This window comes from Dipteris shenzhenensis, chromosome 13 (assembly GCF_047967505.1).
Source record: "Dipteris shenzhenensis isolate YYH24624 ecotype China chromosome 13, Dip_SZ_1.0, whole genome shotgun sequence".
NCBI lineage: Eukaryota > Viridiplantae > Streptophyta > Polypodiopsida > Gleicheniales > Dipteridaceae > Dipteris > Dipteris shenzhenensis.
In genome coordinates this window covers 40,151,442-40,177,348 of record NC_141608.1, presented here as the reverse complement: position 1 = coordinate 40,177,348, position 25,907 = coordinate 40,151,442, and the positions used below count along the sequence as shown (strand labels likewise).

At 45.7% G+C, this 25,907-nt stretch overlaps 1 protein-coding gene across 1 annotated transcript in view; it reads right to left on the bottom strand.

Annotated features, from left to right (window-relative positions):
- Positions 1-25,907, bottom strand: part of LOC147895394 (cyclic nucleotide-gated ion channel 2-like) — a 72,198-nt gene that overhangs the window by 5,693 nt on the left and 40,598 nt on the right. The gene's annotated exons all lie outside the window — the stretch shown is intronic.

The window sequence follows — 25,907 nt, the reverse complement described above, 5'->3', positions numbered from 1 at the left end:
GAGATGGAGCTCTACGACATGAGCATGGATGAGTGAGATTCAGTACAAGAGCACATCACCAAGATGAAGGTGGTGTGGGATCAGCTAGCTACAATTACAAGTTCTGCCAAGATGGCTAGGCTATGCTTGGCATGCTTCTCAGGACCTGTAAGAGCTTCGTCACTACGATGATTGCAAGGAAAAGGGCACCGGTGACTTTCGAGGAGCTACTGCCATTGCTTCTGCAATAGGAGGATCGGGAAAAGAAGTATAAGAAAGAAAATTGAGAATGATGGAGACACTTTAGATGGTGAGAATAAGAAGAAAAGACAGCAGTTCTACCATGATATGCCAAGGCATTTTGTGAAGGATTGCAGAAAGAAGAAGGCGGATCAGAAGAACAAGAAGACATCCAAGTTAGAATCAAAGGATAATGTGGCGGTCATTGGTGATATCTCCAGGTCTTATTGAGATAAAGATGTCTGACATTGAGATGTGGTCAGAAGAGTCAGAAACCTTTGTGAAGGTGAAGGACAGGATTGAGTGCCGGGATTCCTCTAGGTGTGAGACTGGTGTTATTGACATAAGGGAGGATTCCTTAGAAGGACTACGGGATTCAGGCTTAGATGGATGCTGTGGTTCACAGGGGCCATTACAGGACTACATAAGGAAGCTGAATGTGCCTCCATGAGGTGCATGGTTTGCTTTTGGAGAAAGCATACAAGCAAGATGACTATTTGGTATGTGCATTGTTTCATTGTTGATTTGAACCTTAATAGCATGTTGTGGGCATATTATGGCTTTACTTTTTCTCACGTGATGAAAAATTGGGATGCCTTCCTAGAAGGCAGAAGGAGAGGTGGTTATATTTCTCCAAAGCTCATAAGCAAGATGTTGGGAGGTGAAAATAGAAGACTTGTCAAAGCCCTTACAGTGGAGATAGGGACACCTATAGTAGGACAAAGTGTGCTGAAGCCCAGAGTGGATCTACTTAGAGCTCATTGGGAGCTTATCGTCTAGGTAATTTGGAGATATTCTTACGATGGGAGATCTGTGTGGAACATCCACTGGGATTCCATTTTTGGAGATGATTACTTGGTTGCGGACCTTGCCAAAGGAAGGACGGCTTGAAATAGACCTTGAGAGCATGGTGCCTGGAACACTTCGGGATGTTCACTTACTGTGAATTGGCAACAAGATTCCTCGAGATCACTGGAGGGAACGTGACTGATGTTGGTGGTGCCATGTGCTGCTACCAAGGATGGACCGCTGTACCAGGATGGTTCTTTTGCGTAGGACTGGACCTAGAGGAGCAAGAGTCATTGGTTGAAAGACCAAGAAACAACATCGACACGATAGTGTTCCAAAAGGCTTCGTCATGGGAGCTCATAGAGCATCTACATCGACATATTGGAATTAGGCCAACATGTGTCGGTAAGAGGGGGTGTGGGAAAGGTCACCTCCCCATCTATAAGCCCCCATATGAGGAGAGCATTGGGGTGTTGGACCAGAAAGTGTTAGTTGAACATGGCAAAACTGACAAAGAAATTAGGACTGCCACATGGGCAGCACATGGGCTCCCATGTCAGCAGCAAACTCACACAGAAACAATGAAGAAGGGGCTGCCACATGGGCAGCACAACAAGAAGCATACCTGGAAGGTTGGAGTCCCCTTGAGGCCTGGAACTATATGAAATTGGCACATGTCAGTCAGCGCAGTACGGGCCAGAAAGGTGCAGTTTTGACAGTCTGGAATGTGATGTCAGCATCCCAGGACCCTGCAGAAACAGTACGGAGCAAAGGTGCCTCTGTATGGATGTGTACGGGTGCTTGCAGCAAAATGTATGGATCTGGGACAGAGTTTCCAGAGCAGGAAAAGGTCCAGGAGGAGGCGGAACAAATGGAGAAGGATATGTGTCTGCTTGGTAGAGGTCTTGGGCCAAGAGAAGGCCTGGAACAGAGAGACCCCAGGAAAGGGCAGATCTGGCTAGGCCAGTGGCTGGCTGCCACATGGCCAGGCGGGGCTGCAAGAGGGGCTGGATCTACAGAAAAAATACCTATTCCTCAAAGGTAACAAATTTTTGCCTTGTTGCTTGAGCAATAAAAGCCTTAAGTCAATACTATGTGACAATTTTCATCACATCCTATTTTCCATGCTACACTTTCTTTAAGAAATCCCATCCTTGATAGGGATCTAATCACAAAAAATATCATGAGCCTTTCCACGATAAATCATCCTTAGGATGATGGACATATGTCTAGCCAATCTCTAAGCTAGTTATTTAGAGGACCTTTAGAGGCCTCTTAGGTGGGAAATGTGGAGGGACTATGTAAGTCCCCATCCACCCCTATTTGTTTACCTTTTGATGTGACATCTAATCCTATCTACTCCCACGTCCTTTCCTCCTACGTGCTGCCTACACTCTCTCTCCCAATCTCTCTCCATCACTCTTCCCGTCACTCCTCTCTCCCAATGAAGCCCAGCTTCTACAGAGATCACTGCTTGCACATCACAGAGGAGGGTTTCATTGACCCACCAGGATACACGCAGATCAACCTACCCCACTCACTGAGGATCTCTATTGGGCAGTTCCGGGTCTCTTCACATAGACTTCGTATCAAGAGCGGCAAAGCAGAGGGCCTACTCACCCATTGTCAGAGCCAAGAGCCCGTCAGAGCCCATTGTCGTCATCGTCAGAGCCAAGATCCCGTCAGAGCCCATCATCGCCATCGTTGCCATCATCACCAGTCTTGCCGTGTGGCCCGCCCGCCTTGCTGATTTGACCACCGCCCTGACGTCCGCTGCCCGCTGATTTTCGCCGCCCATCCTCCATCGCCACATTTGTATCCCCGCTCATACTGGAGCAATATCTAGCTGAATTCTATGCATTGTCGCAGACTGGCACCGTCCAAGATTACTTGCAACGTTTTTGGAGACTTTCCTTGTTTGTACAGGACGTATCTGCTGAGAGTGGGAAGTTATTGTGTTTCATCCAGGGATTGAGTCCTTCTCTCACTGCAGATGTGAAGGCACATAACCCTCAAACAATTGAGCGTACAACCCAATTGGCAGAGGTGTTTGAGCCCAAATATGCAAAGCCTAAGGTGACTGATTGGCATGAGAAGAAATCAGCAACAGCACCATTTCCAAGGTTTCCCACTGTTTTACAGGCAGCAAGATGCCATATGCTAAGCCATACAGGTCATTTGATGCTAAGCCAAAAGTGTTGGAAATGAAAAATCATAATTTAAACAACACACCAGGGCTATTATGGACAGCAAAAAGTGGGCAAACTTATGCTTTAAGTGTGGTGAGAAGTGGACTCCCGAGCATCGGGAAGTTTGCAAAATGCGTAAAAGTGGTAATGCAAAACTCAGCATGATTATTAAGATATCGGATGATGAGGACTTAATGGATGCTTCTGAGATTTTGGATGCCACTCATGCTGATTCAGAGGGTGCACAAGATGTGAAAGAAGCTCCAGATACTCAAGCCACGAAGGGGGCTGATTTCCCCTTTGATCCTAGTGGTGCTATTTAGCATAATATGCATGGTATACAATCCAATGTCACTCAACCCACCTCTGGCATGCGAGGCCGTTGGCCTAAAGCCTTTCATGTGGAGCATCAGGTTGCTATGCCTTTTCATGCGCGAGAGGATGCAAGTGGAAATGCTCCTATAAATGAGGAGGAGATCTATTGGGATGCGCAGCAAACAATTTATGCTATCTCTTTTCGTGCCTAAATTGCAGGTCATTTCAGCAAGGCAGTTGGCTAGAGAGCTCAGGAAGGAGCATGCCCTCTATGCATTGAATGTGTCAGTGTCTCAGGGGGTAGCATTCCCTGTGTTGAGGATTGTGATATGCAGCAGTTGCTCTCGGAGGGATGTGGCTCATGCAATTGTCCCAGAGCCTGGCAATAAGCCCATAAACAAAGCCCCATACCATCTTTCTAAGGTTGAGCGGGAGGAAGTCGTAATATAGGTGCGGGAATCGCTTGAGAAGAACTTCATCTCTCGTAGCCCTTCTCCTTTTGCCTCCCCGGTGCTTCTGGTGAAGAAGAAAGATGGATCGTACCGCATGTGCATTGATTACAGGGATCTAAATAAGGCCACTATCAAAAACAGGTTTCCAATCCCTAGGATAGATGACTTGTTGGATAAACTCAAGGGTGCTCAGTTTTTCAAGAAGATAAATTTGAGGTCTGGTTACCATCAAAGCAAGGTGAAAGAAGGAGATGAGCACAAGACAGCTTTCCGAACAGAACGGGGCTTGTATGAATTCAAGGTCATGCCTTTTGGATTGACTAATGCACTGGCCACCTTCCAGGCACTGATGAACAAGATATTGCAGCCACTTCTTTTTAGATGTGTGCTGGTTTTCTTTGATGATATCATCATTAATAGCAAGGATATATAGGAGCACATTGAGCATGTGAAGCAGATGCTGAAAATTTGAGGATGCATCAGCTTTATGCAAAAGCCAGCAAATGCACTTTTATGGCAAAGGAGGTTGAGTACCTGGGGCATATTGTGAGTAGACATGGCATTCAAGTGGATCCCGAAAGGTGAAATGCATCAAAGATTTGCCACAGCCACAAAATCCCACCCAGTTGAGAGGATTTTTAGGTCTTGCTTCCTTCTGCAGGCACTTTATTCGCAAATTTGCCAAGAGGGCAGCTTCTCTTTCTAACCTCTTGAAAAAGGATGCTTTTTAGTGGTCGAAGGAAGCACAACGCAGCTTTGAAGACCTGAAATTTGCTCTCACTCATGCACCTATCTTGGTATCCCCTGATTTTTTGCATTCTTTCATTGTGGCGGAAGATGCCAGTGGCGAAGGATTGGGGGCTGTTTTGAGGCAGGAACACGGGGTAATAGCCTTTGAAAGCAGGAAGTTTGATGCCAAAAAACTCAATTACCATGTTTATGATCAGGAGATGTTGGCGGCTATCTTGCAGGCTTTCAAGAAATGGCACCACTATCTGTATGGGAGTAAAAGGGAAGGAAAATGTGGTTGCAGTACCTATGATTTTGACATTGAGTACAGAAAAGGGAAGGAAAATGTGGTTGTAGATGCCTTGTCCAGGATGTGGGCTTGCAATTTGTCTACTATCTCTACCATATATCAGGAATGGATTCATGGCATTCAAGAAGAGTATATGCAGAATTCTAAGGCAGGTCCCATATTTTCAAATTTGCATTAGCCTTCTAGTTAGGGTCATCCGGAATTCAAATTGCATAATGGGCTGTTGTGGTGCCAGGACAGAATTTATTTAGTGCCAGAGACTCGAAATATAGACAGCTGGTTTTGCTAGAAATGCACTCCTCTCCCATGGCTGAACATATGGGTGTCACTAAAACATACGAAAGAATCAAGCAGAGCTTTACCTGGGAAGGCATGTGGAGGGATGTAGTTAAATACGTGGTTGAATACTTGCCTTGCCAGCAAAATAAAGTGGACAGCAAGTTACCCGCAGGTCTTTTGCAGCCATTACCCATCCCAGAGGGCAAATGGACGCACATAGCAATGGATTTCATCACAGGATTGCTTCTACAGAGAGGGGATGGGACAGGATCTTTGTTGTGGTGGATAGGATGACAAAACAAGCCCATTTCATACCCACTCAGTGTTAGAATTATTATTATATTCTAGGCAGTGGCCAATGTAATGTAATAAGTGAGTTAGGGGCACTTTTCCCTCTTAGAGGTTTTTCCCCCTCATGGTCTAATCTCTAACTACGGTTAGTGATTAGATAGGGTTTTGTCACTTAGACAAAACCCTTATCTCTTTCTTTGTACTACACTTTAGTCACTTCAGTTCAATACACTTTGGGAGTGAACTATGTTCAGCTCACTCTCCATCTTGCTCACTCTTGCTCTCTTGCATTTTCTCACATTTGGTATCAGAGCACTTCCTTCCCGGACCTACTCCCTGCTCCTTGCTCTTCTCTTCCAGCTTCATCGCCAAGCTCCAGCTCTCGCTTGTCCGTACAACTTCATCGCAACTTGCCGTCTGTACAGTCCGTACGGATTCTATACCAACGCCTGCTTCCATCTGTACACCCATGCATAAATCCGTCTGTACGACTGTACGGATTTCTGTACCTGCGTGTTAGTTCCGCACGACCGTCTGTACAGTTTCGTACCCGCGTGTCAATTCCGTCCGTACAGTTCCGTATAGTTCGTCTGTACAATTCCGTACAAGCAGATTTTTGCAAGCTGAAGGTGTCCGGTGTCCGTCATTTGTTGGCAGGGTTCATTTGCAGTTTCAGTAGTGCATTCAACCATTGTTTGGCTTAGCTTTTGGGAGCACATTTGAAGCTTTAGTAGACATTGCAGTAGATCTGCAAGTTTTGGAGAATTTTGGGGCTTTTGCAGGCAGAGTGCAATTTGTGCAACATTTGGGGCTTTCAGAGCATTTGCCCTCTTCTGTATGCAATTTCCCGCAAGAAATTGGGGCTTTTGCATTTGGGTTGCAATTTTGCAAGTAAAAGAGGATTTTGGAAGTTTGCAAGCAGTTCTAGACTTAGTACGAGTCAATTTGCAGACTTTTGCCACTTTTTGCAAATTGTATTTGCAGATTTTTGGGCATTAAGCAGAGCATTTTGGTGCATTTTGAGCCTTTGATAGGCTATGATAGTATTTGTCAATGTGGGTAGATTTTCTTTGCAAATTTTACTTGTGCATTTGGCATCCCAGAAAGGGATTTTACTTGGTCAGTTTGCTGTGTTTTTTAAGTTTATCTGGCAAAAATGGCTCAGAACAATCCCAATGAGGTGTTTAAAGTTCTCACACAGGAGGATAAGTTGGATGGCACCAACTACTCCTTGTGGAGTTTCATGGTTCGCAATATCTTGGTTGGCAGACATCTTTGGGATTATGTTAATGGAGATGAAGCAAGACCAGATACAGTGGCTACACCTGTCACTCCTACAGCTGGAGGTAGGGGTAGAGGTGCAAATGCAGCATAAGTAGTTGGAGCAGTCGCTCCAGGAGCTCCCAAGGTAGAGTAGAAAAGATGGGACTCTAGAGATGCACAAGCTATTTCAGTGATTTCTCTCTCTGTCAAGAGGTTCATTATACCTCACATTCGGTCATGCAAGACATCTATGGCAGCTTGGGAGATACTAGAGAGTATGTTTGCAGCAAGAAATGATGCCAGAGTTTCCTTTCTCAAGCGAGAGCTTTCCCATACACATATGGATAAGGGAGATTCCATGAATTCTCACCTCACAAAGCTTCAGGACTTGAGGGAACAGTTGCTGAATATTGATGAAGTCATTCCGGATTCAGAGATGATCACCACCACTCTGAATTCTCTTTCTAAGTCCTATCTTGGTTTCCACACCTCGCTGAATTTGTCATTGAGGGGGAGCAACAATCCTATCTCTTTTCACGAGTTGGTAGGACTATTGTTACAGGAGGACTAGACTCACAGAAATATGGCAACCCGGGCTGGTGAGCGTGCCATGCTTTCCAAGTTCAAGCCCAAGGGTAAAGGGCAGCAAAACCCACATGCCAATCAGCCCACACATCAGCATAAAGCTGATTCAGGACAGCCCTCTTATAAGGCTAAGGGTGATGCAGATAAGCAGAAAAAGAATGGCATTTGTCATTATTGCAAGAAGCCAGGTCATTATATTGGAGAATGCAAGAAGCGCATAGCCAAAGAGAAGAAAACGGATTCAGGTATGGCTGTGTCAGATGCATCAGCTCCTCATTCTCATGATGGGGGAGATGTTGCAGCCAACTTTGTGGAAGAGCACTATGCCTTTCTGTCTTGCACTTCAGATTTTTCAGTGGGTAGTTCAAATGCTATAGCCACTAATGATGATGACCCTTATGCTTTTTTGACTTGCAGCTATGATCCTTCAAAGGATGCATGCTCTCTTAGTGTCAATGAGACATTGAATACTTGGTATTTTGATAGCGGTGCTTCAAAGCACATCACTTCCAAGAAGAGTCTTTTTGCATCTCTGCACCCACCACCTACCAAAAAGAAGGTGACTGTGCAAATAATTCTTCTTGTTCAGTGTGTGGAGTGGGAGACATTATTTTCACATCCACTGATGGCACAGATTTCAGAATTTCAGATGTTCTCTATGTGCCAAGCATAAAGAAGAATTTGCTTTCAGTGTCCTCACTCAATAGAGGAGGATTTCCGGTTGTTTTTTATGATGATAAGTGCGCAGTCAGAGACAAAGAGAATGACTATGCTTTGAAAAAGATCCGATCTTGCATTATCAGTGAGCAGTCCCACTGCTGCGATGCAGAATGCAAAGTTATGTCATGCCAAGTATGGGCACATGAGCTATGGCAGCTTAATGACACTTCAGAGGCATGATATGGTTGATGCATTGCCTCCTTTAGAGTCGCCTCCTCCTCATGCATGTGAAGGTTGCCTCCTTGGCAAGATGCATAGACTTTCTTTCAAGAAGGATGGTGCAGTGAAAGCTACACGGAAATTACAGCTTATTCACAATGATCTCTGCGGTCCCATGAGGACACCTGCTTTGGGGGGTTATCTTTATTTTGTTACATTCATAAATGACGTCACCAACTACACTTGGGTCTATGGTCTCAAGGCAAAATCAGAAGTGTTTATGCATTTCGAACACTTTGTGGCTATGGTTGAGAATGAGAAACTTTCTGGCAATGCACTTCAGGTTTGCAAGCTAACAAAGCTTTATATGGGCTGAAACAAGTCCCACGTGCATGGTATGCCAAGATAGATGCATTCCTGGCAAGTAAGGGATTACACAATAGTCCTACGGAAAGCACCCCTTACATCAAGAAGGACGGGGAGGATATTTTGGTCATCATTCTTTATGTAGATGACATGCTGCTCACGGGGTCAAATGAGGATATAATTGCAGATTTCAAAGCTGAGTTGAAAGCTGAATTTGACATGACAGATTTGGGCATGTTAAATTTTTATTTGGGGATCCAGTTTATACAAGACAAGCTTGGCATCCTTTGTCTCAATCCAAGTATGTGCAGAAGCTCTTGGATAGGTTCAACATGCATGATTGTAAGCCTATTGCCACTCCCATGGAGCCAGGGCTGAAGCTTACTATGTATGATGCTGGTGAATCAGTGGATGTCACACTTTACAGCCAGGCTATTGGATGCCTCATCTACTTGTGCAATACATGGCCCGATATTCAGTATGCAGTATCTCAGGTGAGCAAATATATGCAGAGCCCAAAGACAACACATTGGCAGGCTATAAAACACATCTTCAGATATTTGTAAGGCACAAAGTCTTTTGGCTTGATGTTTCCCAGGGGGGGTGACTTGCAGATGCATGCTTACAGTGATTCAGATTGGGCTGGAGACAATGATACCAGGCAGTCCACTAGTGGTAATTGTTTCTTTTTGGGCAACGCTTGCATTTCTTGCCTGAGCAAGAAGCAATCTACAGTGGTTGCTTCCTCATGTGAAGCTGAGAGCAGGGCAGCTTTCACAGCGACACTTGAATGGCTGTGACGTTTGTTCGCTGATCTTCATCTCATATTGGAGGGTTCTTCTCCTATTCTCACTGATAGTCAGAATGCTATTGCAGTGGCAAAGAATCCTGTGTTTCCTGCTCGCACGAAGCACATTGAGGTTCATTATCATTATGTCAGAGAGAAGTTGCATGCAAGGGAGATCAGTATGATCTATGTGTCAACACATAACAATGTTGCAGACATCTTCACCAAAGCACTTCCACGTGAGAAGTTTGAGGCATTTCGCAGTGCCCTAAACTCATCTCCTTTTGGTGATTGATCACTACCTTGTACACCACATTGGCACTGCAGGGGGGTGTTAGAATTATTATTATATTCTAGGCAATGGTCAATGTAATGTAATAAGTGAGTTAGGGGCACTTTTCTCTCTTAGAGGTTTTTTCCCCTAACCACGGTCTAATCTCTAACTACGGTTAGTGATTAGATAGGGTTTTGTCACTTAGACAAAACCCTTATCTCTTTCTTTGTACTACGCTTCAGTTACTTCAGTTCAGTACACTTTGGGAGTGAACTACGTTCAGGTCACTCTCCATCTTGCTCACTCTTGCTCTCTTGCATTTTCTCACACTAAGACCCGATATTCAGTATCACAGGTTACTTGGCAATTCATTGAGCATGTCTTTAAGCATCATGGTTTCCCTCACGAAATTGTCAGTGACAGAGATGCAAATTTTATGGGTCACTTTTGGCAGGAGTTATTTACAGTAGTGGGTACATTACTCACACCCAGCACTACTTATCATCCTAAGACTGATGGACAGTCAGAGAGGGTGAACAAATGGGTGGAGGAATATTTGAGGCACTTTTGTCATGATACTCATAAGTCTTGGGATAAATGGTTGACACTTGCTGAATTTTGCTACAACAGTACCAAGCATCTCTCCATTGGCATGAGCCCATTTGAGACAATGTACGGATGCAAGGTAGGGATGCCTTCTTCAATTGCTGACATGGCTGTGAAAAATCAGCAAGCAAGGAATGACTTGGAGAGGATGGATGCCCTTTTGCAGTTGGCAAAAAAGAATATGCAGGATGCCCAAGCCAAGCAGAAGAAATATGTGGATGAACACAAGAGATATTTGTCTTTCAAAGAGGGAGATTATGTGCATTTGCGTCTCCATAAGAACCGTTATGCCTCACTGAAAGGTAACACCAACACAAATCTTGCTAATAGGTATTACAGTCCTTACAGGATCATCCGCAAGGTTGGAGAGGTAGCATATCAGTTGGAGCTACCCTGTACCTCCAAGATCCATGATGTTTTCCATGTGTCTTTGCTGAAACCACATGTGGGGCAGCATATCCATGTTCGTGCTAAGTTGCCACCTATGGAGGAGGGCCACATCCTCTATGTTCCAAAGCGCATCGTGGGTTTCAAAGACCATGAACTCCACAACAAGGTCTACATAGAGTATCTTATCAAGTGGCGGGGACTCCCTAAGTGTGAAAATTCATGGCAGCCAGAAAGCATTGTCCAGTACCACACCCCTATCTCCTACCGGGCTGATTAGTAGTTGCTATGTGTTGCACTCTTTTTGGACAGCCATGCTGTAAAATTTTGAGGGCAAAATTCTATGGGAAGGGATGGTTGTAATGAAGGGGGAAAAAGGGGCAATTTAGAGGACCTTTAGAGGCCTCTTAGGTGGGAAATATAGAGGGACTATATAAGTCCCTATCCACCCCTATTTGTGTACCTTTTGATGTGACATCTAATCCTATCTACTCCCACCTCCTTCCTCCTATGTGCTGCCTACTCTCTCTCTCTCTCTCTCTCTCTCTCTCTCTCTCTCTCTATGTGCCACCGGTACCCCCTCGCTACCCCCTCTGCTACCCCCCCGCTACCCCCTCCGCTACCCCTCTCTACCCCCTCCGCTAACCCCCTCTGCTACCCCCGCTACCCCCTCGCTACCCCTCTACTACCACCCCGTTTTTTTTTTCCAAAAAAAAAAAAACGCGCTCTCAGCTTCAACTTTATAAATTAAAAAAAAAAAAAAAGCAGCTTCGGCCTCCTACAATCCCTTCTTTGCCCACTGCTGTTTCTCCCATAATGAAGGGAACAGGGGGATGAGGATAGGAGACTAGGCGGGAGACCCTTCGATCCAAATCTGCATACGCGTGGAGATGGGGAAGGGGAACGGTGACAAGGCGAAAACACAAAAGCAACTCAGTCTGGAGGACTTCAACAAACGCAGCAACCGGAGCGGTTTGACAGTGGACAGCACCGCAGCCCAGAAGAAAGGGGCCCACCCAAAGCCCATGCCGCTCACCACATCCTCGACCTCTATGGTTACCACCACTATTTCACCACCATCATTCGCCTCATCATCTATGCCACCTCTCTCCTCCCCCTCTCCTGCATTATCATCACAGGTCTCCTCTCCAGTAGCCTCACCACTGGCCCCACTAGCCACAACTCCACAGTACTTTCCCCTCGTATCACCTCTATCTCTCAGTCAGCCACCCTTCATCACCTCGTCCGGCCTCGCTACTCTTACATATCACTCCCCCACCCAGATCATGCTGTCCCCACCCTCAGTACAACCTCAGCAGCCCACCTTCATTCCAACCCCTCTCGAGATCCAGTTCCCACCTGGACCAGGACATCTTAGGCCCTTGCCAGATGCTTGGGACTCCCTATTGGCTGAGATACACAGCATCCGAGCCCGTCGGGTAGAGCTGACACATTACACCCAGAAGCAGGCCCGCGATACACCCAGGAGCAGGCCCGCATTATACACGAGCAAGGCACCCTTATCCACGGACTCAGACACGACATCACACAGCTTCGAGAGGAGCTCGGGACCCTCAGAGTAGCGCTTGGAGGGACCCCAGTCACAGAGATGGAGGCACAGATAGCCACGATACAGTCGACTATAACAGAGACCACTAGATGGGTGGACGTGGCGAAATGGGAGCCCGCAAAGGCACCCGTTTCAGCTGCCATACAGGTGCAGCAACAGAGGGCTTCGAAGGCCCTCAACATCCAGATATGAGGGATCACGCGAGATAGCACCAGCACCACTACAACGCCCATGGAGGAGGCGATCACCTTTGTGACCACCACCATGGGAGTCCCCGACCATGGCATAGAGGGAGCATGGCGTGTTGGGAGAGATCCCAACCGAGAGCAGCCCCTAGTCATTCGCGCTTCAGAGATTCACATGCTCGACTAGCGACACTCCGACGCCGAGCCTCTCTACGAGAGCATCCCACCCTGTCCATGGACGAGGATTTGACACCACTACAAATTGAGGAGCAACGAGTTCTTCTGCAGCAGCGGGATGTTGCCCGCAAGGAGGGGAAATGGGCCGTGGTCCGAGATGGTAGGTTGTTGACCGGCACCCGTCAGGCTCCCACCCATACCTCCTAGGGGGATGGGGCCTATGAGACTCAGGTTTTCGAGACCCTAGACTGCACCATTTGGAACTGTAATGGTACCTTATGGTCAGACCCAGGGAACTTCTAGGAGTCTTATACAGGACGAGACATAGTCTTTTACATGGAGACACACCAGAGCCCAGAGCGTCCACTACCAATAGTCAGTGGCTACACATGGAAGCCAGCCTTCAGGAATGAGACAAGGGATATAAGAGGAGTCCGAGGATCAGGCGGGGTCGCGGTATTATACAGGTCTTCCCTCGTTGGAGCCATCTCCATTGAGAGGAAGGACGCACACTCCCGATTCATGTGGATCCGGATCCGACGCACAGACACCCGTGACCTTTTCATAGCAATATGCTACTTCCCGCCAGACACATCCCACTTCGCCAAAGTGGCATGAGAGGAGGGTGAGACATCGCCATATGCACCCTTACATCAGGATATCCCAGACCTTTCAGCCCGCGGGAAAGTTCTCCTTGTTGGGGACTTCAACGCCACGACGAGCACGTGCTAGGCACTACTCCTGGACTTCCGAGACGACTTTATCATGCTACCAGACATGGACCTAGACGAAGCAGGTATGACCAGGACCTCATCGGACCGACTGTTACACCATATGGACACCCGCTCCTTGATCTGGGCAGGATCATCTACAACGGGCTCGACCTATGGCCCTCCTCAGGTGGTTTTACTTGCTTCCCACATTGGGGGGGGGCGGGGGGGGGGGGGGGGGGGGGGGCACTAGTGTAGGAGATTACATCATGAGATCCCCTACCTTCACTTCATGTATCACCGACTTCATCATAGCACCACTCCCTCCAAGAGCTAATCACACATACCTATTCTTCACTATCACCACCCCACGCTTAGCCACACCACACACACCACATAGAAAGCACGACACCTACCACAACATACACTTTGATCACCTCTCACCGGCCTACTCTGGACGCGTAAAGAGACTCCTAACCTACATCGATCACATACCACTCATAGAGATCCGTGCTGCCCTGATTAGTCGCACACTCCACGAGGCTGCCCTCCAAATCTTTCCCCACACCACATGGTCCACTAGACCACCACCTCTTGGTTCTGTACCCTGCAACAATTAGTATGATGCGCAGTGCAAGGCTTATCGCTGACAGCTCCGACTTGAAACCAGATGTCACCTCCCGAACACACTAGACAGGGAGCTACGATTGGAACTAGCAAAAGTAAAGGCTCGACTTCACATTTTGAAAGGGCCTGGTAAGTAGGCAGTAATTGATGACGCTATAAAATCTTGTAAGGACTCCCCCCCTACCCCGCAACTAGTCTCTACAGTCAAAGATCTTGTTCACATTGAAGTACAAACTGCTAAGAAGGAAGTGATTGTGGAAGTGGACACCAAAGCGAGTAAGTTTGATATTCAAGCAGAGATTAAAGAACACGAAGCTAGATGTGATAATGCGCTCAAGATTAGAATAGGGGGACTCCCAGAAGATTGGTACAAAGAGGACGACACATATAGTGAAATATTGACAAAGATCAATGCAAGCCTGCCCAACATTGAATGGGTGGATGATGATGAGCAGGATGATGATGACTCCAAGCCAGCTTCTATTATGCACTATAAAGGTCATGCAATCCTTACATTGAAGTCAAAAGATATGTGGATCAAGCTTCTTCGACAATCTTACAAGCTAAAGGGTACCAAAGTATGGATAGCTGAGGAGCTTACACAAGCTCAACTCAAGAATAAGGCAACAGAATTAGCTAAAGTCAAGGCTGCCAGAAAGGATGGAAAATGGGCAGTTTACCGTGAAGGCGTAGCCCTGATCAAAGAGTTCAAATCAAAACCAAAAGACTCTCAATCTTAAACTATGTATGGCTGTTTACTCTTTCAGACTATTACATAGGTACTCTTAATGATGTGGGTTGCTTTTGCACTCCTTGGGACCTGCCATGTGTCCTCCCTAAAGCAGATGTACTAGAGGGTTTTTTGCTGTCCCATAGACCTTTTGGTCTCTAGTGGACATTAATAGACTTCCTTTCTCCCGCTACCCCTTTCCCTCCTATCTCTCTCTCTCTCCTCTTTCCTCTCCCCTCTCCTCTTCCCCCTTTCGTGCCATCTCTGGCGCTTCACCAATTCAGCCCCAACCTCCTTCATTGCACCTTGGGCCCTATAGAAGGCAGCCATAGATGGCTCATAATATATTTATATTGTGAGCATTTTGGGGAGCATTCCAGCCAGGTTAAGGTACAGATCCAAGAGGACTTGGAGCAGCAAGAGGATAGGCTTAGTGCAGCGCACAAAGGGTTAATTGTGTCTTCACCATTGGCTGTCCACTAGGGCAACAATGAAGATGGGATAAAAAAAGATCTTGTGCCTCACCATTGGATGCATTTCCGCGCAGGAAGGAGGAGGTCAAAGTTCCGGAGCAAGCACTACGTTACGTGTGGCTGTACGGAAGGATCAGCCTGAAGGTGTGTTTGAGGGGCACAACTACGAGGCCCACATTGATGCTCTTGAGGAGCACACAGACCAAGTGTTTTGGGAGGTAGGAGAACAGCTTTTGTTTATGTATAGGGGTCCACATCTACACCCCATCTACATAGCACTCTGCTACATTGGGCCTTGATTTTGCATTGTGTCAATGTTGGACAGAAATGTAAGTTTTTGCTAGTTCCCAAGCATTGTCCATTTACAGGAGCTCTGACTCTAATCTAAGGTTATGAGGGTCCTACTCCCTGAGTTTCTCAATGGATGCCAAGTGGTGTCTCAGAGCTCTCTCACTCGCACGGATGGAATGCCACCTCTAATGTATGATTGTAGCTCCTTGCTACTCCTTTGGATTGTTGATGCTGCCCACTTAGCCTAGCTGTCCTAGGGGGCCAGGGCCGACTATGTCAGATCTGTGCTAAGACGTGTTGCACCTCCTCCTCCTGTATATAGGGCACAGAGATCCGCACCCCCTCCCAAGGGAGTCCATGATGGCACTGCTCTAATTAAAGTACTACTGGCGAATGATTGGACACCATCATCCCGATTAAGATACTTGTGATTCCTCCTCTGTGCATCACCCAATGCTAGTATAGAACATGTCAATAAGACGCTCAAGTCTCATGCCACCTCCTCTGGCCCCGATCGAGTGGTAGAGGCTGCCTTGGAGTTTGAAGAACTCTATCTCCGGCCACGGATCTCTATCGCTTATAGTGATGATAAAGTGCTCCCAAGTACTGCACTATGAAGAGGGCACCGTAGAAAAAGAGACTTCTCTCTGCTTGTCCTTAAACTCTAGATAATTGACGTCTCCTCCAACCATACACGAGTCTATGTTTAGTAGGCTCTCTGTGAGCCGTCTCCAAAACATGGTCCTATCCTATTGACACACTGGTGCATAAACATTTATAATCTCAATCATCTGTTGCTACTAGGCTAGTGCATTAACATTTATAATCCGAATCCTAGATTCCTCCATTCTCAAGCCAATCCAAATTGCTCATCCTCCTATGAGTTCACCCAAATGAAAAATATCCATAGCCAAGGATTGCGAAACTGAGACGTACACCCCCCGCTTATGTCTATTGATGGCGACCAAATCTCCAACTCTCGCCCCGAGAGGAGGCAGTGCCGTCGTCTGATGTCAGAGGTTGAAAACATGTGCTCCTCAATCATGAAAGTGTGGGTGGAACAACCCACCAAAGCTCGCAGCAGCTCCTTACGAAGGATAAGCTGTTGCAATTGCTGACGTGCCTAGTCATGAAGGCAATGCACGTTTCAACTCACCGTGGTCTAGCTCATGGGGAGGAAGGGGGGTTGGCAAACAAGGCCCTCCTATGAGTTGAAGCCTGTGTGACAATCATGGAATTTGGAGGGGATATCCATGCGAAGGCGTGTTAGACGCATGACTGGCTCTATGCCTATTGTCAAGGCCAACTCCATCAAGAGGCCTCCATTCGTCATCAACAGATGCATTGATTAAACAACCTATGTGTGACTTGCTTAAGTTCAACCTCCATCCCCAAGTAGATCAAGCTACTGCAAGGCGAAGGCCATGTCTATCTTAAGAAAGGCCACTAGAAAGTGGCAGTGCAACCATGGGTGATCCACAACTCCCTCTCCTAGTGTCCTAGCCACTCGTCCATCAAGTGGAACATCTATTCCCACATCATAAGGTTGAAGAGAAGGGGGATCCACTACCCCTCTATGGATACACCCAAAAAGGACGAGAGGGGCTACCACAACTGCTCCACTGGAAACCCCTTTTTAGGGCTGAAGAACCATGACCGACATCTCCATGGTGAGGGGGTAATCATTTGGGACATCAAGGTAGTTCCAGGACCCAAGCCTCCAAAACTCCCTCGGGAGGGGTCATTCTGGGTGGGGCTTCGGTCCTGGTGTCTGAGAGAAGGGGGAGGCTGCATATGTCGGCTCCATAGAATCTAAGTCCTAAACCGTGGAGGGACCGAGCTGAGATTGAGAGGAAGAATATAAGCTATGCCCATGTTGAATGGCCTAGGCACAGAGGGATGCTGGGATATTAAGGAGGCTAGGCAGGAGTAGTAGTAGCAAAGGGGAGGAGGGGGGTGGTTCTACTGTAGCAGGGGGGAGGTATGGAGATGGAATAGGTGGAGGGCGGGTGGTGAAGGTGATCATCAGTTGTGTTCTGGCAACAGTGGGGGGATGGACATAGGGAAGAGGGGGAGGGGAGAGGAGCATCTACAAGGAGGATGAGGACAGGTGGGATGGATGGGAGCATCGAGGGATAGAGGGGAAGGCTCTTCTAGACCTACCCCCAAGAAGCTGCATATGAACTCTGAGTGCAAGTCGACCTTTCGGAAGATCGAAGAAAATCTATCCCTCAGGTGTCTCAGGACGTCTAGAGGGAAAGGGACGAAGACCCTAGAGCTTTGCCCTTTGTGGCATGTAACTAAAATTTAGTTAATCGTTTTGACCAGTGGCATGTTGCCAAATGAATGAGCCTTGAGCTCTTTGTAAATGATTCATGTTTTGGATTTTGAACACACAACTATGAGCTGAGAACGTTTTCTCTCTTCATGAATAAAGATCCTTCGGGGGGGTCCAGCCCAACGATTTATTCTGGGCCCTAGTGTGTTGTGAAAGAGAGAGGGAGAGAGAGAGAGAGAGAGAGAGCTCAGAGCACAGCTATACAGTTTCTCTAAACAGTGACGATCCAAGGAGTTACAAATCCAAAGGGATGCGCGATGATAGCAACACTTGAGCCTGCACATGTGATTGGCATAGGGAATGAATGTTGACGGAGCGTCCACGCTTGCAAGTTGCTTCCAGAGAGCGTACGAATCTATTGATGGCGTGCATGGATGTTTGAGTTTCGTTGACGATGGCGTAAGGGGACCTAAATGAAACATAACAAGATGAACCAGTCCAGTGTGTAACCAACGAACAACGCAAGAGCTACGTGATTGGTTCTTTGGACTAGTCACTTGCAACTATTCCGTCACAGACCAACTATATAACTTGCAACTATTCCGTCACAGACCAACTATATAACCAAGAATTGACGGAAAGCTCTGAATGACCACGCTCGAGCGATGAACTCGTAGAAGTTCTCATGTGGGCATGGAATGGATAGCAAGCGCTATGTGTTGGGCTGGTGAACGGCAAGAGAAGAGGTTCCGTGGCGTTGGCCATGAAATTGACGCAAGCAAAGTTCCGTCGCCGGTTTGAGATGCTGACGGAAGATTGAGGACATGCAATGACGTCCATTCCTTTCACACAATAGGATAAGCATTAGCTATTTCAGAAGGGGCTCACAGGAAAATCACGGGGAGAAGGTCGTTGTCCGCTTCGCCATCTCCTTTCATGAATTTTGCACAGGGAAGCCGACGCAGCATGAAGATTCTAGTTGTCAAAGAGGTGACGTGGCACAGCCACCTAAGCCGGTGACGTGGTAGTACACGTGCAAAGTTGTTGACGTGGCAATGCAGGAGGGCAGGTGACGTGCCAGACACGCGGCAGATTTGTGGTTATGTTAACCATAGTTGGTGACCTGGTTTGAGGTCTAGTCAGTTTGGCCCAACCAAACCACTCTGGTTAGTGAAGCCTTGGTTGCAACTAACCAGACCATAGCTGACTATCCTGACCACAGTTACTTGATTGGGTTAGAGGTTGGGACAGCCTAACTAGTCTGCTCAGCCAACCAGACTCAAGCAAACAAGTCTGGTTAGTTTACCCTCTTAGTGTAACCAGCCGGTTACTCATCCAGTTACTGTTTTTTAAATAATTAAAAACACACAGTTGCAGAGACAATTTTTGCCATCAGTTTCCACCTATCTGTCAGTCTTTTCCTGTCTGAAAATGACCAGAAAATCAGAGATTTGCATAAGAAAAAGAAATGCATGCCTTTGTGCACAGAGAAGGGAAAACATATGCATTTTGAGACCTTTTTGCAGCAGCCAGAAAGGGCTAACATAGAGATTGATGCTCCTTAAGTTGACAGCCAATTTGTGGCAAGAGTTGGGGCTAAGTTGAGAGTGCATTACACCTCTTGTTGAGGTATCTTCTCTTGAAAACAAAGGCTGAGTGCATCAGTTGCATACACAGTGTGTGTGAGAGTTTGCAAAATCTCAGATAAGTTGTAGTGATGGCTTCACAGCAGCATGCCCAATCATCCCATGAGAGAATGGCAGAGACTGATCAGGTTCAGCAGGCAGAGGCAATGCAGACAAATAAAGAGAATGCCTACAAAGAGCTGATTACTCAGTTGGCAGAGGCAAAAAGTGACCTTTTGTTTTGCATGATGGTACAACCTCTCTTTGAGGAAGGGCCAAAGAAGCCTCCCTCTGGCGCAAACCAAAAGGAGATGGGCAAAAATAGGAAAAGAGAAGATTCTCTTTCCAAGAAGAAAAAGGCTAAGCATCATCATAGTTCTTCTAGTTCATCTTCTTCTCCTAGCTCTACCTCTTCATCCTCATCATCATCTCCTTCTTCTGGATCATCAAAGCCAAAGCATAAGAAGAAGAAGAAGAAGTCTGGCAAGAGATCATAGACTAAAAAGTTCAAAGATGGTGGGAAGTTAGTGAGATTTGCCACATATAATGGCCAGTATGGTCAAGCCGAGAAGGCAATGTGATGCTACCTTTAGTTTGGAAAATTTCAGTGAGTCTTCGAAACTTCATATGGTTGGTTTGCATTTGACTGGTACAGCCAATGCATGGTGGATATCCCAAACTGCTAATTACACAGCTCCCAAGAAATGGAAGGGCTTCAAGAAAGCCTTGTATAAACAGTTCATTCCCAATCAGTTTCGGGACCATGTCCTCCTTGGTTGGGAAAGTATGCATATGGGTGTACAAGATACACTTGAGCCTTATAGACTCATATTTGTAGGTTTCACCTTTCAAGAGAATCGCATACAAGACTCAACTCAGGAAGTATCGGGCAGGACCCACTCCAAAGATGCAAGGCCAAGTGAACACTAAGGATATCAAAGATATTTCAGATCTTATGCATTCAGCCAATGTGGCTAATCTTATATATATGCAAGATCCTACTACTGTGCCTTCACTACAGGCAAGAATACTAGGGGATAAATAGCCAATGACCCCCAAGTCTGAGACAAGGGAGTTTCAAGGGATTTCAGCCTCAAAAGCCGAGGGGAAACCAAGTACAAAAGCCCTATAAGGGAAGACCACAGGTTACCTCAGAACTGATTGAAATTTTCGGAAAAGAGGGTAAATGCTTCACATGCAGCAAAGAGGGGCATGTGGCTGCCCAGTGCCTAGAAAACCCTTCAACTCCGAAGGGAAAAGAGGCAGAGAAGCCACGAGGACCACATAAACCAAGGGCGGGAGGATATTCTGGGGCATGTGTCAAACCCATAGGAACGAGAGTTACTGCTATCATGGTGCAAGATCAGAGACCAGCAAGCACTGATTTTATTTAATCCCGAGGCTACACATAACTTTATATAAGAGGATTTAGCCCTAAGGCTAGGAATAAAGACGGAGAAGTTAAGCACGGCTCTGGATGCTAACCAGATGTTTTGTGGGAACCATGTGCCAGTCCCTCCCTTAATAGGAAGCTCCACCTTCATGTAAAGCGTTATGTGGACCAGGAAGACGACTTCATCTCCCCACTGAAACATAACAATGTGGTTTTGGGTATGCATTGGTTCCATCGCAAGGCAGTGAAGTTGACTCTTCCTGAGAGAATGTTGGGGTTTGTACATAAGGGAAAAACACATAGCATGTGGTTGCCAAAAATAAATGGGAGACTATCCTGATTGTATCAAATAGTTCAGTTGGAAAAGCAATAAAGTTTGCAGTTTCAGCATATATGGTTTTTATTAAACAAATGTTGAAATGCATGTTGAAATGAATGAGGTAGATAAGGATAGATTTCAGTTTCTTGTAAACTTTAAAGATTGTTTTTCTGACACTTTGCCAGGGGCATTACCTCTTGAGAGACCTGAAGATCATGGCATAGAACTCATTCCTGGTAGTATTTTTCTGACGATTTGCCAGGGGAGTTACCTCCTGAAAGACCTGTGATCATGGAATAGAACTCATTCCTGGAAGTGAGCCACCTAATAGGCCCCCATATAGAGTTAGTGCAACTCAGCGAGAAGAGATTATGGCCCAGGTATAGGACTTGCTATCCAAGGGGCTGATTCAGCCCAGTTCTTCTCCTTTTTGCTACCTTGTACTGCTTGTATAGAAGAAAGATGGTTCCTTCCGTATGTTCCGTCGATTATCGCGCACTAAACAAAAATGACCAGCAAGAACAGATTCCCTATTCCACGCATTGATGATGTGTTGGATCAGTTAAATGGGGCTTCAATTTTCAGCAAGATAGACTTAAAGAGTGGTTATTACCAAGTGAGGATACAGCCTCAGGATGTGCATAAGACAGCATTCCACACTACTTTTGGGTTGTATGAGTATCTGGTGATGCCTTTTGGATTGACAAATGCTCCAACTACTTTCAACAGAGTGATGGATCATATCTTCTGACCCTACAGACAGTTCACAGGAACCTTCTTCGATGACATTATTGTCTTCTCTAAGTCCGAAGAAGAGCACAAGGAACATCTTGGTACCGTTTTCCAAGAGCCACGAAATCATCAACTCTTTGCAAACAGCAAGAAGAGTGAATTCTTCCTGGGAGAGATCCATTACTTGGGGCATATAATATAAAGTTCAAGAATTACTCGGCATTGGATGGATGGATGAAGACATGTTGTCTAATCATCCACAGCTTTTGGATATTTACAAGGAAGCTTTTCAGTTGAGGTGATCTGAATAGAAGCCGAGGGGGTGTCACCAAGCTATAAATACTCCAAAGTCGTAGTTCAAGTTGACCATCTATTGATCATAATTATTGAGTTCTTCATTTATTTAATTATGTTCAAAGACTTGTATTTATTTGGTCAAAGTATTGACTTCGGTCAATGATACTTAACCTCGGTTAAGTAAGCCTAACCTTGATTAGGAAGATCTGGCTTCAGCCAAGATGGTTAACCAAGGTTAACCAAAGAACCAGGGCGCTGACTTCGGTCAAAGAGTGTTGACCTCGATCAACGAGACTTGGCTTACACCAAGAGGGTTACCTTCGTTAACCAAGGTGCACCAATTCGGTTGGAGAGACTTGTCCATAATTAAGGAGCTTTGACTGATGGTCAAGCCCCTTACTTACGACCAAGAGGGTTGACCTTGGTTGACCAAGAAATTTGTTCTATGTTTTGTGCACATGTTTGTTTGGTGGGGATGCCCACAGTGACTAGGATTAGTCTACAGATTATTATTTGCATGCAAAGCGCTAACCATTACCAGGTGTCATAGTTGTGTGCTCTAGTTTATTATCGCAGGTATCAAGCAGGGTTGAGAACCCAAGCACTTTGAAGCTCTACGCTCAGCTAGAAGGTTTCGTCTGACCAAGGGCTATGAAGACCCTACAGCTTTGCCCTTTGTGGCGGGTAACTAAAATTTAGTTAATTGTTTTGACAAGTGGCATGTTGCCAAATGAATGAGCCTTGAGCTCTTTGTAAATGATTCACGTTTTGGATTTTGAACACACAGCTATGAGCTGAGAACGTTTTGTAATCATTTTCTCTCTTCATGAATAAAGATCCTTTGGTGGGGTCTAGCCCAACGATTTGTCCAGGGCCCTAGTGTGCTGTGAGAGAGAGAGAGAGAGAGAGAGAGAGAGCTGTTTGCAATGGTTTCAACCAGAGACAGTCTTTTGCTGTAAATGAGGTTTCAAGCTTCTGGCATCTTTCCAGATTATCTCTCCCCCCATGGATCCTAAGTATGATCCTAGTGAGCCGGTGGATGCAGGTCAGTATCGTAAGCTAATAGGATCACTGATTTGGTTGCTCAATACCACGTTGGAAATCAGCTACTCCAAGGGGCTGTTGAACTCCTTTATGTAGATGCCAAAGAAGATGTAGGCATGAGGATCCTCAGGTACCTCCAAGGTACGCGGAATCGAGGATTATTCTATCAGACAAGGCAGCTTAGGATCCAGTTACTATGCTAGAGTGATTCCGACTGGGGAGGAGATTCACACACTCGCCGCTCAACTATCGGCTATTGTTTCACCCTCAAATCAGCAGCAGTCACATGGACAATAAAAGTCAACTCATATAACGGGCTAGGCAGTCTAACAATTAATTGTGCTCAATGCATATGCTTTGTTCACAGATCCTTTGCGCTGAGCTCAATGCGTAATCCTTTTAAAGCAAATGGTTTTTCGCGAAATGGCGTAGCACTTGCAATACTTGAGTGCTCTCTCTCTCTCTCTCTCTCTCCAAGCACACTAGGTCCAAGAACAAAGTCGGGTTGGAAACCCCCAAAGGATTTTATTTCAAAGTAATTCTGAGTTCAAAGTCTCAGCTCACAAGCTGAGATTTTCAACATACGTGAAATCCTTTTTACAAAGAGCTCTCAGCTCTCACTTTCTTGGCAACATGCCACTTGTCATATTCCTAACCTAAATCCTAGTTACATGCCTCAAAGGCCAACTTTGAAGCCTTCACAGCACTTGGTCATACGGAGTATCTCCTAAATGCTTGCTAAGGTCCAAAAGGCTTTAGGTTTACAACCCCTCTTGATACCTGCAACAATTAATTGAAACACATAACCATGGCACCCATTAATTGTTAGCGCTTGCATGCAAAAATAAACCCTAGACTAATCCTAGTCTCTTTGGGTATCCCCACCAACCAAACATGTGCACATAATATAGAATATACTCTGGTTGCCAAGGTCAACCCCCTTGACCGTAATTAAGCGACTTTGACCGAGGGTCAAGGCACCTTAATTAAAGCCAAAACTCTCCGACCTGAGTCAAAAATATCTTGGTTGACCGAAGTCAACGCTTGGCTAAAGCCAAGCTTTGGCCGAAGCCAACACTCTCTAACTGAAGTCAACTTTGAAATGCTCTAGTTGACCGTCGTCAACCCTCTTGGCTTAAGCCAAGTCTTCCTAACTAAGGTTTTGGATTACTTAACCAGACTTAAGTATCTTTGACCAAAGTCAATGCTTTGGCCAATGGAAAAATAACTCTTTGACCATAATTAAATTAATAGAGAGTTCTACAATTATGATCAAATAAATGGTCAGCTCGAACTTTGACTTGGAGTATTTACAACTTGATGATTTCCCCTCCGCGCTTCTATTCACTTGACCTCAACTAAAAAGCTTCCTTGTAAATATCCAGGAGCTGTGGATAATCAGAAACATGTCTTCATCTATCCAGTTGGCATTCATTGCCGAATAATTCTTAAACTTTACAAGGTACTTGTAAAATTCCATGCCTTAAGGACCTTTGCATACAGTATGGTACACAATCTGCTATCGTTGAAGGGTCTCCTCCAGCTCATCCACTTCTGGTGGATCTTCTATTACTAGCTCTGTAGGCTCCGGCCCTTGATATTTCTTTAAAAGACTCACATGAAATGCATTGTGAATCCTCCAATGCTCTGGTGGTTCCAATCTGCATGCAAGCTCATTAATCTCATCTAAAACCCTGAAAGGGCCATACTACCTGGGAGATAACTTGGCATATACTTTCTCTTTGACTTAAAGCTTGCGGAGCCTAGCTTTTCAAACTTCGAAAGTACCCAATCCCCTCGCTTGAGATCTAGCTGTCTCTTGTGCTTTTTTGCCGCTTTCTTATGCTTCTCTTGAGACCTTTCTATTGCTGTCTGAACCTGGCTGAAAACTGTCTGGAGGTCTCTGACATCCTAATCAGCGGCAAATATCTTGTCTTTAGTCCTCAAGATAGGTGGCAGAATTACCTTTCCATAAATGACCTCAAATGGGGCTTTCCTTGTGGAGCTGTGAACATTATTGTTACATGCAAACTCCACAAGTGGAAGGTACTTTTCCCAATCTGATTTTTGGTCAGCCACGTAGCGTTTCAAAAGATCTAAAATTGTTGAATTTGCTACTTCATTTTGGCCATCTGTTTGAGGGTGGAAAGAGGAAGAAAAATTCAAGTTCGTCCCCATATTATTAAATCATTTTGGCCATCTGTCTGGGGGTGGAAAGAGGAAGAAAAATTCAAGTTCGTCCCCATATTGTCAAATAAAGCTCTCCAGAATAAGCTGGTCATCCTCGGATCTCGATCACTGACAATGTACTTAGGCATATCATGGTGCTTGAAGATCTAGGCCATAGAAACTTCAGCCATATGATCAACCTTAATAGTCTTTCGCACCATAATAAAATGGGCCTGTTTACTGAATCTGTCTATGTTGTCCATATCCCATCATTTCCAGCCTTTGATCGTAGCAAATCAAAGATGAAGTCCATTGTGATACTGTCCTATGGTGCCTGAGGCACAAAAAGAGGCATTAGTAGGCCAAGTGCCTTCCGGCTGTCATATTTGACCTTTTGACAAGTAAAGTCTTTCGTAACAAACTGGTGTATTTTTTTATGCATAGCTAGCTAATAACCATCCTTGATTAAATACCCCTCTCTCAAGGAATACTAACGTGAAGACTGCCCCTCCTGCATTTGATGCAATATTTCACCAAAATCTACATCATTGACATATTGATCCCTCA